We start from the raw sequence: 18,477 nt of genomic DNA, 5'->3' as shown, positions 1-18,477 counted from the left end.
CGTATATAAAAATGGATTTAAACGTGAAGTGTTGTTTCAATTTATTCAAACGTGTAGTGCGGTGTTATTTTTACACGGAAAACTAAATCATGCATGTATACAAGGGCACTTATTACACTGTAAAAAATGCAGTGTTTAAAAAATGTTTATGGTTAAAACATCTCAAAATAAACGTTTAATAATAAAAAATATTTTAATTTTAAACGTTTTAGTATATTAAATCCAAACGCGTAATGTTTTATTTATTGAAAAAGTTTAAAATTAATACATTTTAATATCTTAAAATTAAACACTTCTTTTATAATAAGAGTACACATTAAAATTTGTAGTATTCGCTTGTGCACATATGATAATTCACTTCCATAAGTAAAAGAGCACATTTATTTTGAATTTCAAACCTCTCAAATTTTCCGTTTCAATTTCAGTCTTTAAAACGTATTCTTCATAGTTTGAACTGGTACCTCGGTCTAAACGCAAAAAAAAGGAAAAAAAAGTTGAGAGATGGTTACACTAACGCATGCACTTTATGACGTCGAATATTTATGGCGGCGCCGCTGAGTTGGCGCTAATCTAAATTTCTGCAACGCTGCAGTAACTAGTAGACGATGTTTTGCGAGGCATTTATCGGCGAAATGATTCGCGCGACCGAGAGTCACGAATTAAGGCGCGATAATGTCGCGGGGAAGCAAACATCTTCCTCGCGCGTGACGATAGCGTTTGCGGCCGTCACATGGTAAACCGTAATTGGAATCGAGTCGATGTGCCATTCCGAAAGGAAACCGCTGCCGGTAATCGTGCCTTGGTATGCTTTCGCAACGCGTACCTCATCGTATACACTCACGATCACGTTGTCGGCGTGTGAATGCACGAGACAAGCACCTTCTGATCGCTCACTCTCGTCGCTCACTCTCGTCAGATTTGTATACATGAAGATTCAATTGGTGGGTATATACTGGGGTAGAAGATTTGCCGATTTACATCGCAATTTAAAATGTGATATAATACATTTTACCAGACGTTTTCATTAAATTTCCGTACGTTCAATAATTTATCGGTATTATTGGGATGTATGCTCGCGAAAGTATTCGTATCGTTGTTTTGAAACCGTTATCAGCGGTTATTGTGTTACTTGAGCTTATAGATAAGCGGCGTTACGGAAAATAGGACATCGATTATCGATTGCGCAAGATATCTTAAACGAAACCCAGTCTCATTACGTCGTAACAATCGCCCTGATACTTTTATTATAAAATAAAACTAAAAATTCCCCGGTCTCAAACATTCGATTGACTGTGTAATTGGCTTATGAATGTGGAAGAAAATCAAACGCGTTTGGAAACACATTAAAAAGAATTTCTATTTATAAAAAGTTTATTACATGAAAATATATTTGAAAAGCACATCGAAACTTCATGATTTTATATTTATAATATAATATAAAATATATTATCTCCTTGGAAATCTTTTGGAAGGTAAACATCTATAGAGAGAACAAGTTTCATACATTAATAATAAATTTTACGTATTAGTAATTGATTAATTTTAATATTGAAATAAAAAGTAGCAATATATAAGATAACCTCTCTTTTTAGCTTGTATAAAAAGATTGATTGTGTAGATGATTATATGTTAAAAGAATACAACAGGAAATATCGAGGAAACTGTTGTCATGTTTCGCGTTTGGATTTTCAGTGTACAAAGCCTACGCGTACCGAGCGTTTCCCTTTAACGTGGGAAATCAATAGAGTCGAGCTTGCAGCACCCTCGGGCTTTCAGGAATCGGGAAGCCCGGAATAGAGTCCGTTGCTACCTTAGCGGCCGACTTCCGTTCGTCGTGTTCGCGAATGCCCCACCTTTCTATTCCTCTCTCTTTCTCTCTCTCTCTCTGTCTCCCTACTTCTCTCCCTTTGTCTCTTCTGTCTCTCCCTTCGCTCGATTTTCCGTCGAGACGGCAATCGAGGGCATAGTTGTCGTGCTTGCGTGCTCACGCCATGAATTTCTCGTCGCGGGTGAGACGTGCGCCTCCGGATTCTAGATAACGGCAATGGTCGAACTAGACGGCGATAGAATATCAGGTCGCGACAGTGTGCCACGGAACATTTACGAATATGAAATTAGATTCGTTTTTGGATCTCTATTCTCGTAGACTAAAATTTTAACCAGCTTTAGTCTTCCGCGATCTTCCGCCGATGATATTTCGTGTACTATATCGGACGCCGCGATTTATTATTCTCCATAAATAACGGCTCTCTCGCTACAGAGAGTTAATTAATACGGACAGCGGGTATTTTGCTCTTTTCATAAATGCAAATCAGACGCCGATTCGGCATTGTTCTCCGGGATCAGTGAGTGCTATTCCACGGTTTGTTGTCAAATTTGTCGACATAAATCTCGCGATTTATCGCCTCGACGGTTGGATCTGCTACCTCTGCTACGTACGACGACAGGGATGCGACGAGAATAACGGCGATCGTAATTGCATATTCTACCCGGAACCGCGTGCTGCGTTGACATGAAATCGTTATTAACTGTCATGGAGATTACATATATGTATATAAAAACACACATATGTGTATATAAAAACACATATGTATATAAAAACACACATATGTGTATATAAAATGTGTATATATATACAGGATATCTCAAAATAATCGCCAAATATTTCATGGGCAGGTAAAGCGGGCTAAACTGAGTCGAAAAGTCCTTTATCATTTTGCAATTTTCGCAATAGTTAATAAGATATTAATTATTAAAAATTGCCAAATATTAGTATTGAATAATTTTTTACTCTAATACTATCAACTTTATAGAAAAACTGCAAAAGACAAAGATAATTTATTTTTTTTCTCATAGAACTCTAAGAATTTTTTTTTAATTTTTTATCGACTTTTTAGTATTGCATTTTCTTATTTTTACCAACATGAGAAAATACGGTACTAAAAAATTCTGAAAAAATTTTTAGAGTTCTATAAGAAGAAAATTAATGATTTTTGCCTCTTGCAGTTTTTCTGTAAAGTTGATAGTGTTTGAGTAAAAAATTATGCAAAAGACCAATTTTCGGCAATTTTTAGTAATTAATATCTTGTTAACTATTGCGAAAATTGCAAAATAGAAGAAGACTTTTCGATTCAGTTTAGTTTGCTCTACTTACCCATGAAATATTTGGCGATTATTTTGGGACATCCTGTATATATAATATATAAAATTAAGCAGTGCCGCCGCAAGCATCGGCTTTTTCCGATTTCAATGTAGAATACTTATGTATTCTGAAATACATCGTTACGATCTCATGCAAAAATAACTGACGCCACTTGAATGTCACATTTGTATTGATTCACTCTCCGATACATTTCAAGAAAGACACTCTTACCTAACCTAAATACATGCAGATGTCCATCAAACCGAGTCTCGCTGTGAAGCTTTATTTATTTATTTAGTATTGAAATATATACGTATTTATATAGCGATGAAATAACGAAACAATGAATGTAATGGTTACCCCGTTAGTTTGCATTGAAGAAAGATAAACGATGAAAAGTGAAATCTCTCTTTCGAATTTGCGCCTTATAGAACATAAAGAATGTTTGATAATCCTCGAACACCTTGTACCCTTCCTTAAGCGAACTCGATTTGATTTCATGTCGGATATGCTCATTCGTCTCAAGACTTAGTAAAGTGCGATTCATCGACGTGGCTTAGTGCATTCCACCACCTGACAAAGGTCACGAAAGAAAGTAATTCCTTGGCTGGTTCCATCTTGCTCTCGTTGCTAGGAGGATAATCGCGGGGCGGAGATGGATTTCGCGACGAAAGAAAATGATTTATGAATGTCCCCGGAGACAAGAAGAGGGAAGAAAGGGGCCATGAAAAGCCCCTCTCGCATTAAAGAGAATTGTAAGATCGAAGAGACCGAATTCGGAAAGTTTCCTCAAAGTTTCCTCGAGACACGAAGAAATCTGGAAGTGAGGGAATAACTCGTTCCTCCTTGAAAAGCGGTACCTCAAACTCGCGCGAGAATCGGGCGCCAAAACTACGAAAGAGAATTGCACGTTAAACGATCAAAAGTTCCGGGGTTGTCAAAGCGAGGATAGTTCTTTTAAGTTAAGGCAGCCGCCAAGCCTCGAATGGTACAGTTCCCTTGATTACGGCCGTTTCTAATTTTCCACCATTTCTCAGCCATCCCAGCCTGAATCCACACAGGCTCTAAGGTGCGTCCACAAGTTTTGCGCGAATTATTCTGCTTGTTGGCGTAGGAAAATTACCGTCGCAACTCTCACGATTAGATCTCTCATACTTCTTGCGAGAACGATTTGCTGCGTTAAATCGCACTTTTACAGGTTCCCAGTCAGCACCGAAGCGTTAAAGGTCGCGCATTATCTGAACATTAAGGGTAGCCGCTCTCTTTCTCTCTCACGCATAAAATTCGCATACGATTCGCGGTATGAGGTTTGCGCAATCTTAACCGTTCTCGAAAATGAGATTTTAATAACAGCGTGTTTACCCGACGTTGCAGTCAATTATTGGAGATTGATGGTATTGAGTTTGAATAATAAATCATCGAATACTAAGTGATAATCTTCAACATTATGATTGACGATCTCGATCTTTTTTGAATAAATTGAAAAATTTATATTTCTATAAATTTTTGTAAATGTATATAAATTAAAAATTTATATAATTAAAAATTTTTATGCTGCTTAATTAAATAGTATTTTTTTGTATATCGTTTTGTGCTGAGAGAAAAGAAGATAATCTCTATGAGCTTGTATACTAGCTTGTGAATTAAAATTGAGGAAACGCCCGTGGCGTTCGTCTATTTTCGCGATGCGTACAGGCACATCGTAAGCTGCATACAAACTTTCGTCTCGCTCGTGGTAGTTATTCGTGAGTCATGCCGAGTACTTCGGTCCGCGAGCGACGCGACGTCGTCGGAAAGTTCGTGACTGGCTTATACGAGTTCGAAAACTCGTGGAAAGGGATTAAACCTTGCGACTACTGGATCGTAATAGAACTCGCACGCGAGAGTTCTGCGAAGACCGATCATTAGGAGAGCTTACGAGACGTCAGACGAGGTCGCGCCGACGAAGAAACTTGTCTTTGACATATCAGTCATCGTGACTTTGCTTTCCTTGTCTTCGGAAACTCTCATTTGTTTACTTTTGAACTCCACCGACCAGATATATTTGTGATGTATGTTCGATTTAATAACGATATGATGAGGATCGAAGATTTTCCGTTGTATATTTGAGATCTCGGAATCTTTCAATTTAATTTTAACGACTCTTCGTCGATGATACCGGAGGAAAATTTTGTAAGAGAAATAAACTCAAGATTATACGTTTCAATTATTTAGAATTATTCAGAATTAAATAGGTTTGTAAATGAATCTTGATTTAAAATTCCGTAAAAAAAAACGACTTGGGATTGAATAAGAGCATGGTTTAATTTTATTTGCTTTGTGCATAAATTACGAAGTTCCTATTTTCGCAAGTGTTAACAACTTTTCATCCTACTGGATCACTTTTGTTCTTTTCTTTGGCGGCTCCAGTTTTACTTGGAACTCAAGTCGTGACCTCGATTATACCATACTACCGCAGCGAGATAAAACCGCGTCAACATCGCCGAGAGAAGAGGATCTTCCCGTAATTTCTTCTCGACCGTTTCCCTCATTTCTCATTAAACTCGTAGACATCTTCCGCGGAGGATGAATACCTAGATCGAGACGTTCAATTACCGAGCCATTCCTGTGCCGCAAAGTGCGCAACAGTGTTCCCATGGCGCCTGCAACTTTCGTATAAACGATACTCGTCGCCATACTCTTGGACTCTCTCGCAAAAGCGGTTAAATTCTCGAAACAAGTTCCATGAGCGGGCGAAAGTTACGCGCTCTCCAGAAATCCCGCCCTTTCCAAATCCAACCTTCACGACAACTATTTTCACTGATGTTCCGACGGAATCCTACTTTTCTTCTCCTCTTATTTGTTAGCTGTAACTTTTATGAGTAAGAAAATAAAAGAATAAGGGATCATATGCATATTTTCTTAGAGGATAATCCTAAACACTATTATTTTTTAAATAAATAATTATTATAATGCACATTGGGTATGTAAAAAAAAATATATATATTTTACATAGTAAAGTTTTTGAAGAATAAAAATGCAAAAAATTTTAAACAACAATTACACGATTTTTCTAGTTACTCAATAATATTGATCTACTAAAATCACGGATTATCAATTCTTTTATTTTGGAATTAGTTAATGTAAGAAATTAATAAAACTTTAAATAAATTATAATATAATATGAAGATCGTGATTGTGAATCACTTCAAGTTTCGAATTAAAGTCTAGCGAAAGATTACTGCAACTGCGCCCCTATCCTGATACTCACAGGTAGATTCTATGTAGTCGTACTAGTAAATGTCGGGCAAGCTGGGCAAGCACCCCGCTCCGATTTGAAGCAGTTGGCTGGTCGCCAATCTCTCCCTCAAACTCCCTCAAGTTCACCTGGTACGATCGACTCATAAGCTTTCTCTCTCACCTTCTCTCTCTCTCTCTTTCTGTATCCATTCGCCGATCTCGTTCCCGCCGTCTCATCTTCTTTTTATGCCTTCCCGGCCCCGGCCGCTTTAGAGGATCGTTTGGCCAATAGGGGTGGTTGGCCGAGTCTGCACGCCAGCCCAAGGGAAACGACTAAACCTTGCGGCATGTTGAGCGGGGACAGAGGGGTGTCAGGGAGGGATAACGAACGAAGGACACGGGCGGGCGAGGAGAAGGACGAAGAGACCAGAAAGGAGAAACAGGAAGGGTAATGGCACGACGAGGCAGAGTGCGATAGTGAGCCGGTGGTTTGTGAGGATGAGAGTGATGGCAAGAGAAACACAACGGTGGATTCGGGGGATGGATAGGGTGAATGTGGGAGAAAGGGGAACGGCGTGGCTCAGTGCTGCGAACCCAGAATGGGAATCGGCACTCGAGAATGGTATAAGGGGGTGCGTAACGTGGAAAGTAGGTGGGGCAGGGGGTGGCTGGCTGGCTGGATGGTCGGATGGGGGTTGGGGCGGCGGTCGGTAGCTGTATTGATTCTCGGGCAGGTCACGCGGGTGGGGACCATCCACCGGCGCCGTTGGGGTGGTGGCGACGCAAAGGGCGGGGGGCTGGGGGTGAGCAACGCCGGATGGTTGGTGCGAAACACACCCCTACCTGTCTACTCTACCTACCTACCTACCTATCTACCCGGCCGGGCTAACACAAAACATCACCCTGCAAATTGGTTAATTCCGTGCCAAACCTGCGGAAATTCCACCAAGTATGTATCTAGCGGCTTCGTGACGTCGTCTGCTCCTTCCTATGCCTTTTTCTTCTTATCAACGAGGAGTGGAGTGTGGGAATCGGCCGCGGTCCCCCGGATTGCCTTGCCTGCTCGTCCCGTCGTTCTCGTTCTTACTCCAGTTTGCCGCGAAGTGAATTCCAGGAAGTCTAACCTGTCGTTCCTCTTCCGCTCGCTATTCTGTTTACATCTTGACGTCGCGACAAGGATATAGACGACGAATTGACATTCGGTCTCGCGAGAAATTGAATTGCGGTCTCGAATTGGCACATTCTCTTTAACTCAGTTTACGCCGAGCATCGTTTCTTATTATTAATTCCTTACGTGTCTCTTAAATTAAGGTACATATATATATATATATATACATTTTCCTCTACGTTAATTTAAAAAAATAGTGTAACTATTATACAATAAAATACAATTACGCGATTAAGAAAAATAAATTGCATGTTTCTTAAAGATAAAAAATTTAGGAAAATGAGGTAAAGTTTTTCTCGAACATCGTTTCTATTATAAACTTGAAATAATAATGGTAAAACAGGAAGAGAGAAATTGTAAACATAATTATGGAATTTTACAAGTAGGGTATATCTCGTGGGATATAATAGCAAGTTTGAGGTTAAATCGCTAAGCGTCGAGCGTTAACCCCGTCTGGCACAAAACCTCAAAACCAGCGTGGCGAGTATAGATGAATTCGTCAGATATCATCGATCGGGATGCGTCTGGTCGCGCTAATACGCTCGTTATCAACGATCGGAGACGGACGTGAACGAGCTGTCGTTCACACGAGCGTTAATTACAGCGTTAATAATCGTCGCGCGAAAAGTGGGTTTCGTGTCGTGTCCTACAAACATGCCACGTAACTTCCGCTAAGCGTCCATAATATAAGGTAATCCAACTACGGTAAAAACTTTCATAGAAGTTTAATTGCACGGAGAATTGAAAGAGGGGGATCCCGTTAAGATTACTGTGTTAAAATCGACGTATCAACGTGGCAAAATAACTGTTATTTTTATCGATTTGATTGCATCCGTGGCTGACAAGATACGTGGTAAGTGTTACACGATCTTGTCTTCTCGCAAATTTAATTATTTGAATTAAAGGTCAGTCAAGAAATTGCGTTAAGTAGACTAAACAGTTTACGTTTTTATGTTGCGAATTATTGGCTGCGACTTTAAACGCATTTTTAAATGAAATTTTAAAACTCTTTCTCAGTATTTCGTTGTAAATACATACATTCAGTTTCTTTTGCGCTCAAAAAGCCGTTTAATTATTACTTTAGACATTTAATCGTTCTGCGATCGATTCATTTCTGCTACAGAGATTTTTATACCGATTGAATTTCCCCGAGGAGCGCGACAATCATTTATTTCTCGATTTCTCCACGTGGAAGGGGTTGACCCTGGTGGCGTCTCCTTGAATCCTGCTGGGACGGCGGGGGGTGAGAGCTGTTTGTGTCACTTCACCCGCGATATTGTTGACACGCGAACAGGAGTGTGGCACGCACACATTCCCACATTCTGCACTGTATTGGCGTCTATTTGATCTCACTGTGTTGTACGTACATATATGTATGTATGAATATGTGTATATGCGCGCGTTTATCCCCATTCTGAGGAAGACTTCTGTGGAAGCTGGCTGCGCGGTACATACACATACACCCTGGTATCCTCACAGTCGTACACATGTAGGATGTTGCGCGTCGGTTGGCGCCAGAAGGCCTTCATCGCCCGTTCCACCTGTTTGTGCGGGAGTTTCCCCGCGAAACTTTCAGTTGCCGAACAACAAAGTTCCCGGCTGGCCGAACTACTACCGGGAACGGGAGGCGCGTGTTCTCTCCGCTCTGCGGATCGATACTTCGTAAGCCGCATAAATAAAGCCACGCCGCGCGCGGCTGCCCGGTTCTGCGTGTTGTGTTGCGACTTTGTGCCGGCTTCCCACCTCGATCAACGTTGGTAGTTTGGAGTCGTGGCGTTTGAAGAGAGAGGTCAGTTGTTGAGAACGAAATGCCGATGGTTAGGAGTACGACGGTTACGCCGATTTCGGCGGAAAATTGCCAGAGGAATATAATAGCGGTCGGACGTTTTTATGACGAAATGCAATAAACGACCGGTGGACCGCGGGAGAGATTTTTTTTTTTATAAATATGCGACGAGAGAGAGAGAGATGATTGTATCCTAGTCGTGGGAAATTAAATAACAATAGTTTTATTGCATTTAATTAGCGAGGATGATACATAATAGAAATACTATGTACACGTTTTCTGTAAAATTTAGATATGTACAGAGATAATATAGGAATGAATAAAATAAATGATATTATCTTTGTTTTTTTTTATGTAATATTTTAGAGTACTGCATTAGCGTTAAATATTTAAATACAATCATGTTTATTTGAATTATACTTGGAATGAGATATTTTAGAGTATCTTAATTAAATAATTACTATTTAAATCATATTATTTAGACAATCTAACGATTGCATTTCATCGCTTGTTCATAGTTTTCAAATATATACATATATATATTGTCAATGTTATCTTATTATGGAAGTGTGATGATTTAATGAACTATTCTATTATTTTAATAACTATAGAGGTATATAGTATGTTATATAATTTCTCTCTAAAAGGTCAATGTCCGAGATTTCCATTTTCATGAATTATTTCATGTGTGTACTGATGGATCGTTGATGTCGACGCGTTTGTCGATCTATCTACTGAATAGCAGTGGCTATCAAAATGTCATATCTAATTTCTCAGATTAGAAATTTCTAAATTATTATTATTCGAGAACTTGTTTCCATCTGGAATCCCGGAGTTCCCTGGCGAGTAAGAAAGTTGCGGAAACAATGAGACACGCGGATCCATAAAGCTCTTCTCTCAGATACATATACACATGGGTCTTTCTCTATTTTTTTTCTTCAGCTCTTTTTACCCTCTTCTTCTCCGTCCTCGTTCAATATTGATTACCGATAAATTCCACGTAGCCATACTTGACTAAGCGTAAAGGTAGCCATTTCGTTCATGGTTCGCCGATTCACAATAGGTTTCCGCCTAGAATCCTGGCTTCTGTTCACGTACACACGGCGCAGAAATTAGTAAATGTACGTAGCAGATTGTCTGCTGCTAACAGGAAAGTGCCCCTTTATCCCAGCGAAGATCTATCTCAGGTTTACTTAAATAATTGCACATCTTTCTTTTCATTATTCGATATCAGGTAACATATGTACAATACCATGTAATTCTTGTTCGTTAAATTGTTTATCAAATAGAGAATCAATTATCGCTTGACTAAATTGGACCTTTTACAAAATTAAAAAATTCCGCAAGTAAATTAAGAGACACGGGAAAAACGATAATAAAAAAATTTAACGAACCTCCGCAAACTACGTATTCCGCGCAAAGTTTTTTTGTCGCGGAAAAATTTTATTATCATCCAAGCGCAACAAAAAAATGCATTCCCAAATTTCGACCAAATTGCATGACCAGATCTTGTAATGTCTAAATAAATTGCAGCCGCGGGTAACATGAAGCAAGGTTTATACGGCATCGTATATTGCTCGAAAGTTAAAACTTTTCGTGCGCGATCGCGTTATACGCGGGATGTAAAAGGACCGTGATCGGAAGCCGATAATCCGGTAGTCACTTTGAATGCACGTAACGCCAGCTCGACTCTTGATGGCGGTTCTAGAGATTCGTCGGTCGCGTCTCACGGTCGAATAAATCGGAACCGTGTCCGCAATCACTGTGCGGGGGAATGGAGAACGCGACGGCGCATCGCATTAAGAAACGCGCCGTAAAATTGCCAAGTTTTTCTCTCGGCATGCTCGAATGGCCGAATGCCACGCTGCTTGAAATCGATATTTGCTCCGCTTTGCCGAGTCGTGCAACGAAGAAGCTCCGAGCGTAAGTTCTTATTGCCTCGATATAATGCGAACGATGCGCTATATCGCGAGAACCGATCCTGACCTACATCGAAGAGCAGGAGGATGGCATTTAAATTTGTGTCTTGTACGAGGAAATTTAGTTATTTCATTTTATTATTATTCTAATGGAATAAATTTTTTATGTGCAGAGGAGGGAGAGATGAATAATAAATTTATCTATCAAACGTAAACATTGGAATTAAAATTTTATCTATATATGGATGTTCGCAGAATCTCCAGATTTATTATTGATAGATTTTATAATGAATCTTATTCGGTTAGACATTAATCTTGAAGTCAAATTTAGTCTTAAGCGCTAGGCTCTTTAGAAAAAAAGAATTTGTGACCTGACAGAATTAAATTGTGAAATTACAGAATTAAATCAATAAAAGATTTTAATTAAGCGAATTTTACATTTTTAGAAAGTCGGAACGTAATTAGCAAGATTATTAATTCTGAATGTAACAGAAAACATTTCGCATATAAATTTACATTCTATTTTAGCATATGGTACATTCAAATATTAATATAACGAGCTGTCCTCATTGAATATGATATTCGTGACAACTGAATTTTTATTATTATACGTTTTTGTTTTCAAATGTCTCTCAGAAATTATAATCCGCAACCACGAATATTACAAAGTATTAACGAGATAAATATAATTTTCAGTTACAACATGTATGTGCGCGTGCACACGTTTATTGCATCTATGTACATATACATATATATTGGAAGGATGAAAAAATATCTCTTTGTTAAATAATGATTTACTGCGTGGTTATTAGGCAATATCAAGCTGTAATTCAAAACCACTATCTGTATGTCACCTGTTGGCACGACAGCATAATTTGGCACAATCTCATGCTACGCGAGGTCGAGTTGAAGTGATGTAATATATCTATCCTACTAGCTTTAGATAACGCTCAACGGTAGTTTAAGTATTCGTATGAAGTGTAGCCTTATCAAGAGTCTCAGTATCAGTGTGCGATGAGTTTAAATTCTTATGATAAAACGCACAAAAATAACGTGATATTATTGACGTGAATGTGTAATCAAATAATCCAATAACTTTATTATCGATATTGTGGTCAGAGTTTTTTGAGTTTAAAATAGGTCATTTGTTCAGATAAAACTTCTCTAATATTTCAATATACATAAATTGAACATATTAGTAATGATTAGTTTCGTATACAAACAGTATCTTCGATCTAACATTAGATATCTATTTTCTATGTAGAGTATTGATGAGAGAGAGAGAAAGAGGTGATATAACATAATAAGATCCTAAATCTCGATACTTTTAAAACACATGAAGAAAAAGATCTGTATAAATTCCGAAAGTGTTCGCTTCGTGTTCCAAGCATGTGTATTTCGCGTTTAATTTTCTCACCGAGTGTGTTCGATCGTCCCACTGCGTACGTTCAGATAAGAGAAATCGTTTTTCCCGTTAAAGAAGCGTTACCCGCGTCTGCAATTTATATAATTGAAAATTTCAATAAAATGAGCGCTCGTGCAAGCGAGTAATAGCTTCTCGGAGAGGTGACAGCGTCTTCCAGAGCGACGTGCGACGAATTCCACACCACGACCGCGTAATTCAATTAATTACGATTCTGCAATCGCTCGAACGCAACTTCTCGTTCGTGAAAGGGTCGCCCTTCTCTTTCTTTCCATCGGCACACCCGTTTCGCCATTTCGAGCTCCGGCCAAGCGGACTTTTATGGGGCTTGATTTGCGTATTCGCCGTTTGTTTGTGTCGTACCTGACAGCTGCGCGGTGTTATGTATGTCGATAAATTAGCGTAACTTATCGAAATACATTGATCGGTCGTACTGAGTACCGTATAGGTATTTATCATGATGCTAAATATAGAGAGAAGATTTATGGAATCATTGTTTAGTGAAACAATACCGAATTAAAATGCCATGAGTTAATATTTTAATTTATACTCTCTTTTGGAGTAAATCTCACTCTGTAGAGTGAAATCTCTCATTCTTAAAGAATGAAAAAAGAGTCACTCTTTAAAGTGAGATTCCACTCCAAAGAATTTAAAGAATAAGAATTAATAAATAAGTAGAATGAGACGAGGAGAAAAATGTTAGAATAACACGTGTAATGAGAAGAGAAATGAATAATAGATGAGGGAATTCAAAATAAGAAACTTAGATAAGAAGAACAAATGTACTAAGTTGGCGCAAAATTTAAGACAAGCACAAATTGAAGAAATGCAAATTGACTTTTATGTCGTATAACCGTGGTTGAATAAAATCGAAAGTCACACGTAGACTCGATGAATAAAAAGAGCGTGTACGAGAGACGAAGATAGATCTGGCAAAAAGCTAGACCAGAAAGGCGGAGTGAAGAGGAGCAAGAAGGGGTAGCCGTCACTTTATCGCATATGCATCGTCGTGGCCTGCCGAGTTTGCAACATTATCGTCACTCGCGTGACGCTCCTGGTTTCGAAGGCGGCTGCTCCACTCGTGGGATGACGACCGTGCGCACCGGGGCACGGTGCGAGCGAACGAGCGAGGAGAGGAAAATAGGGGTAGTCTAGGGATGCGAAGGGAGAGGTACGGAAGGGGGATCGGAGGGATCGACCCTCCATCGTTACTCGTGCGGATAGGAGAGCGGGGAAGAGTCCGACGGCGGTGGCGGCGGCGGCGGTGGCGGCGAGCATGCAGTTGACGAGCTGGCGGTTGGGTGGTGGAAGCTGGCGTCGGGGCCGCTGAAGGAGAGGGAACCTCACGGGGTGACGGGCGTGTTGGGGATCGGGGCGAGCAGGGGGCCAAGCGATTCCGCAAAGCTCGTGCCAGTAGACGGCAGCACTGCGGCCCGGGCGTATCGCAGTTCGCGTCTGATCGTCAGCAACGCGCTTTTGTCTCTACCGCCTGGTCGACCTATCGTCCGTCGTCTCGAGGGTGAAGGTGCCTGCCCGACGGTACCCCCTTCGCTCCCCCCTCTACCCCACCCCGCGTCGCTCGTGCGTGCGCGCGCGCGCGCGCTCGCGCACCTACCCCTTCCTCCGTCCCTTTCCGCCAACCGACGAGGTGGTTCTCCTATTGTTGTGGTCTTGACCGGCCCGCGCGCGTCACCGTCGAGGGTATACATCGCGGCCGGGACCAGCTTTTTATCCCGTGTCTCTATCCCCAGAGATTAGCGTGCGCGATTTGCAGTTGCAGTGCGATCGCGAGAGCTATATCGGAAATCGCGAGAATATCGGAGATAGAGAGGGGTGGGAGATAGAGAGAGAGAGAGAGAGAGAGAGAGGGAGAAAGAGAGAGAGAGAGAGAGGGAGAGAGAGGTGATTGTGACAGAGCGACGACACCGGCTGGCCGAACGGATCGCGAGAATTCTGGCGGATTCGTGGCATCCAATATCCGGTCGATAATGCGTCATCGTCGTGATGCAGCTCGGTGACAGCTGAAGAAAGGAACTTTGCACACCGCTCCGTTCCCTTGGGGTACATGGGCGGGGACTCTGCACAGCGAGTTTCGAGCGATCAGTGACGATAGGCGATGTCGATTGTCGCCAACGCGGCGGACATTGTCTTTCATGAGAAAGGATCTAGTTTCTCGTGCTTGAAGATTAGTTAGGGATTAGTCCGAGTTTGGTGCCCTTTGCTCTGAGAATAATTGAAGTGCGAGTTTATACCTGGTTCCTCAATCGATATTACATTGTCTCAATTTGTACACGAGTGGAAGCTAACATTTTTTTGGAATTCCTAGTTGTAGGGCTATCTAAAGTGAAAAAGCTGTATTTAATATCGATTGATATCTTTTATTAATGTTTTAAAAATGAGATAATACTGAGTGATAATTACAATCGTCAATTGATTGTTCTTCGCGATTGATCTATTTCGTTTGTCAATTAATTTTGACATCAAAGTTATGAAGATATTTGTTCTTCATATTTATTGAATTACATCAATACTTAACAGTATTATAAAATTCGCTTCGATCAATTCGCAAACTCATTGAATGACGATACTTTACATTCTGGGAAAGGGATTCTCGCTATTTAAAGAGCAATCGAAAGTTCATGTTTACTGAATTTACCAGGTTTTAATGAGACTCGTCTCTCCTGAACGAGGTCACGATCCAGGAATCCAACTTTTCCCCCCTCGGGAGTCTTCCACTCATCTTTCTCGCTCGTGCTTGGCCTGAGATAAATCAATTTATCCACCGAATCAACTTAGCGCTCCGATTATCTACTCCTATACGTTATAGTGAACACGTTTCAATGCCACGAATCTTCCAGAAGTCGTTCGCATCTGTCATCGGTGGGGACTGCGCGCGTACATCGATACGATTTTTTCAGTCGAGAGAGGTTCACCGTCGTCGACCCAGCCCTTAAAAGGGAATCTTAATGCAAGGACGACCACGTATATATATACGTACAGCTTAATTTTGTGCCGCGCCCGTCTCGTGCGCGATTGTTAATAGTCTCGTCGCCCCGCGGAGAACCCGTCGTATGATTGTGTGCTGTGTCAAGTCAGTGAAAGTCAAGTCACGGGTCTGCCCCGCTCTCTGCCTCATGGATAAACGCTCACAGTGACCGACCGGCCCGGACTGGTCCCACGTCCTCGACCTCGGACGACGTAAGTGCTTCATGATGACGTGATCATACCGCCGGTGATCATTCCTCTCGAGATGTGCCCTCGAGACTTTTCTGCGTCTCCGAATGACAGTGAAATATTATCCGGACATTTTAGAGCTGGAGTAACTAATGGCGCTCATTGACGGTTTAGAAGTAAACGACGAAAGAAACAAGTCAGGTCATAGTTGGCTAACGTCAAGCCGAAATATCATTGAGTGATGATTGCGCCAGTTTTAAATTAAAATCTTTCATTTCAGTTACGAAATATCTGTTACGATGATGAAACTTTGGCTCTGGTAAAAAGAAATATCAATCTATCCCTTATATAAGTTTTATAAGTAATAAATTGTTTTTTCTCAACTGAAGTAATTAATTTAACATCAACGTTGCATTTGTCATTGGTTCTTTTGAGTGCATATTGGAAGTTTATGATGTATTTTTAATATCTAGAGGTCTATTTACTCAAGTTTGACACTTATCTCCGGGCAAACGTGTGAAAGCGGAAGTTGTTTGAAATTGAGCGGAGTTTAGCGGAAAGCGAACAGTGGGATCATTGATTTATTTGCAACTTAGACCAAACTGTCTGCATGATGAAGTTCAATCAATGATTCAAAGTGATAGCGATTCCAAGAAAGGATATCGCGGTCGGACTACTCGGGCAGCATATCGATTTGCTCGAATGCACTTCGGTATTTGCGAATCGTGATCGGACGTTCGCCAAACTAATTACGTGAAAACATCTCGGCCGGCACTCCGCTGGAATGGCCGTAATCGATAAAGTTTAAATCATCCCGGGAAAAACTTACTGATATTAATTGTTAGCATAGTTGAAATTGCGATGCGTCAAATCTCTTTTCCAGCAAACGATTCGTTCGAATTATATCTAAACTAAAATGTTTTGTCCATTGAAAGTTATTCTTCTTCCAATCCTCTTAAAACTCACTTCCATTTGAGGTTTAACGGCAATCGCAAGACCAAATGTTTACTCCGGATTTAATTTCTTCTCGAAAACGACTCTCCTGCATAGCAAAAACTACCCACAAAGACAATCGCCATTCTCAATTCAGCGATCAGTGGGAAGATAGTTTCGCTATCGGGTTTTAGTATCGAGAGTCATTCCGAAGGATAAAAAGCACTCACAGCAACCGCAGCTTTTAAACGAGGCAATTCTAAATTATTGCACTGCGAAATATCGGATAAAAAAGAGTGCGAGAGTATGTCGAGCGCGTCGTAAAGTATCGAGACCGATATTCCGATTCGCCATTACGCGACTAGCACTTTCCGACATAATTCATTGTTTTTTCCGTTCAGTTGTTGTTGGTATCGATCTTTTTGAACGTAATTTTGCGGGATTTTGTCTGTTTTTACTTAGATTCTCATCGACGTCGACGATAACAGATATATTCGTAGATATATCGCACGGTGGTAAACAATAAAACTTACTCTACGGCATTACCGATAAACAAGCAATAACGTAAATGACAGTGGCGATAATTGAAGTGTTGAGTGACTAATAAAGACAAAATTTGCGACGCGATGTATCGCAATACGTAATTTCGTAACTGCGACACGTTTTAACATTTTTACAAACATTTGTAGTATGCCACCTCAAAGTATCTTTAAAAACTCGCCATTTACATGAAATAATGTTGAAAACTTGCCATAGAGAATATTGTGGAAAACTTGTAGACACATAACTGTAATAAGTGTAAGTCTTACACATAAGTGTAAGACTTACTGAAGACCCTACTTTACGTTCGAATATATTTTTATAGAATTTATGTTTTTTATCAGATGGACATTGTTCATTTCAAAATATTCTCACACTATATGAGACATGTTATCGGCGCGAAGCGTTGTTGAGATTATTTCGAAAATAGCTTCGTGTCGAAGCAGCGCTGACATTCTCCGAATAGTTTACCCACGTAAGTTATCGTTATTTGAGTCTCCAAGGAAACCGTATTGGCGATAACGGACAGCAATAATTGTCGCGGAAAAAAACAAAATAGAACGAGTTTTCCACCCATCATCCATTTTTTCCCCCATCAAACTACTTGAATGCCATTTTTCACCTTTTTTTCTTTCGTCGCTGTCGTCTTTTCTATTTAGTGCGCGCGGGTGTATACACGCGTAATGTGATTAACGAGTACACGAGAGAATTGTCACGGACAACGGAAGAAGGAGACAAAGAGGAAGAGGGAAAGAGAAAGAGTGTGAAGAAACAAAGGTACGATGAAGAGAGGGACCAGGGGAAAATACGCGGGCGAAGATCTATTATGACGCGCGCGGGGGAGGGAGATAACAGAGGAGGAAAAGAGGGGAAAAAGGGAGCCACGATAGACGGAGGGTAAGGGAGAAGCGCATAGCGATAAAGTGAGCGCGTGCAAGGGGGAGAGAGAGAGAGAGAGAGAGAGAGAAGGAAGGGAGAAAGAGAAAGATGGAGTGAGATGGTAGGGAAAATGAATTCTCGTTGGCAGTCAGATAACCCGGTACGATCGATCGGCGAATATCTGCCGCTCCGACGGCGTTGTACACACGCCGCGCTTACACATAGAAACACGCGCCCCATGTACGCGGAAACACGGTTATATTATACATGGCGCAGAGACACGCTTATGTACCG

The 18,477-nt window shown here is 40.7% G+C and overlaps 1 protein-coding gene across 1 annotated transcript in view; it reads left to right on the top strand.

Moving 5' to 3' along the window:
- Positions 1-18,477, top strand: part of Kdm3 (Lysine demethylase 3) — a 323,142-nt gene that overhangs the window by 79,966 nt on the left and 224,699 nt on the right. The gene's annotated exons all lie outside the window — the stretch shown is intronic.

This window comes from Trachymyrmex cornetzi, unplaced genomic scaffold (assembly GCF_001594075.2).
Source record: "Trachymyrmex cornetzi isolate Tcor2-1 unplaced genomic scaffold, Tcor1.1 scaffold156, whole genome shotgun sequence".
Lineage (NCBI taxonomy): Eukaryota > Metazoa > Arthropoda > Insecta > Hymenoptera > Formicidae > Trachymyrmex > Trachymyrmex cornetzi.
This window is presented reverse-complemented; position numbering and strand designations above follow the sequence as displayed.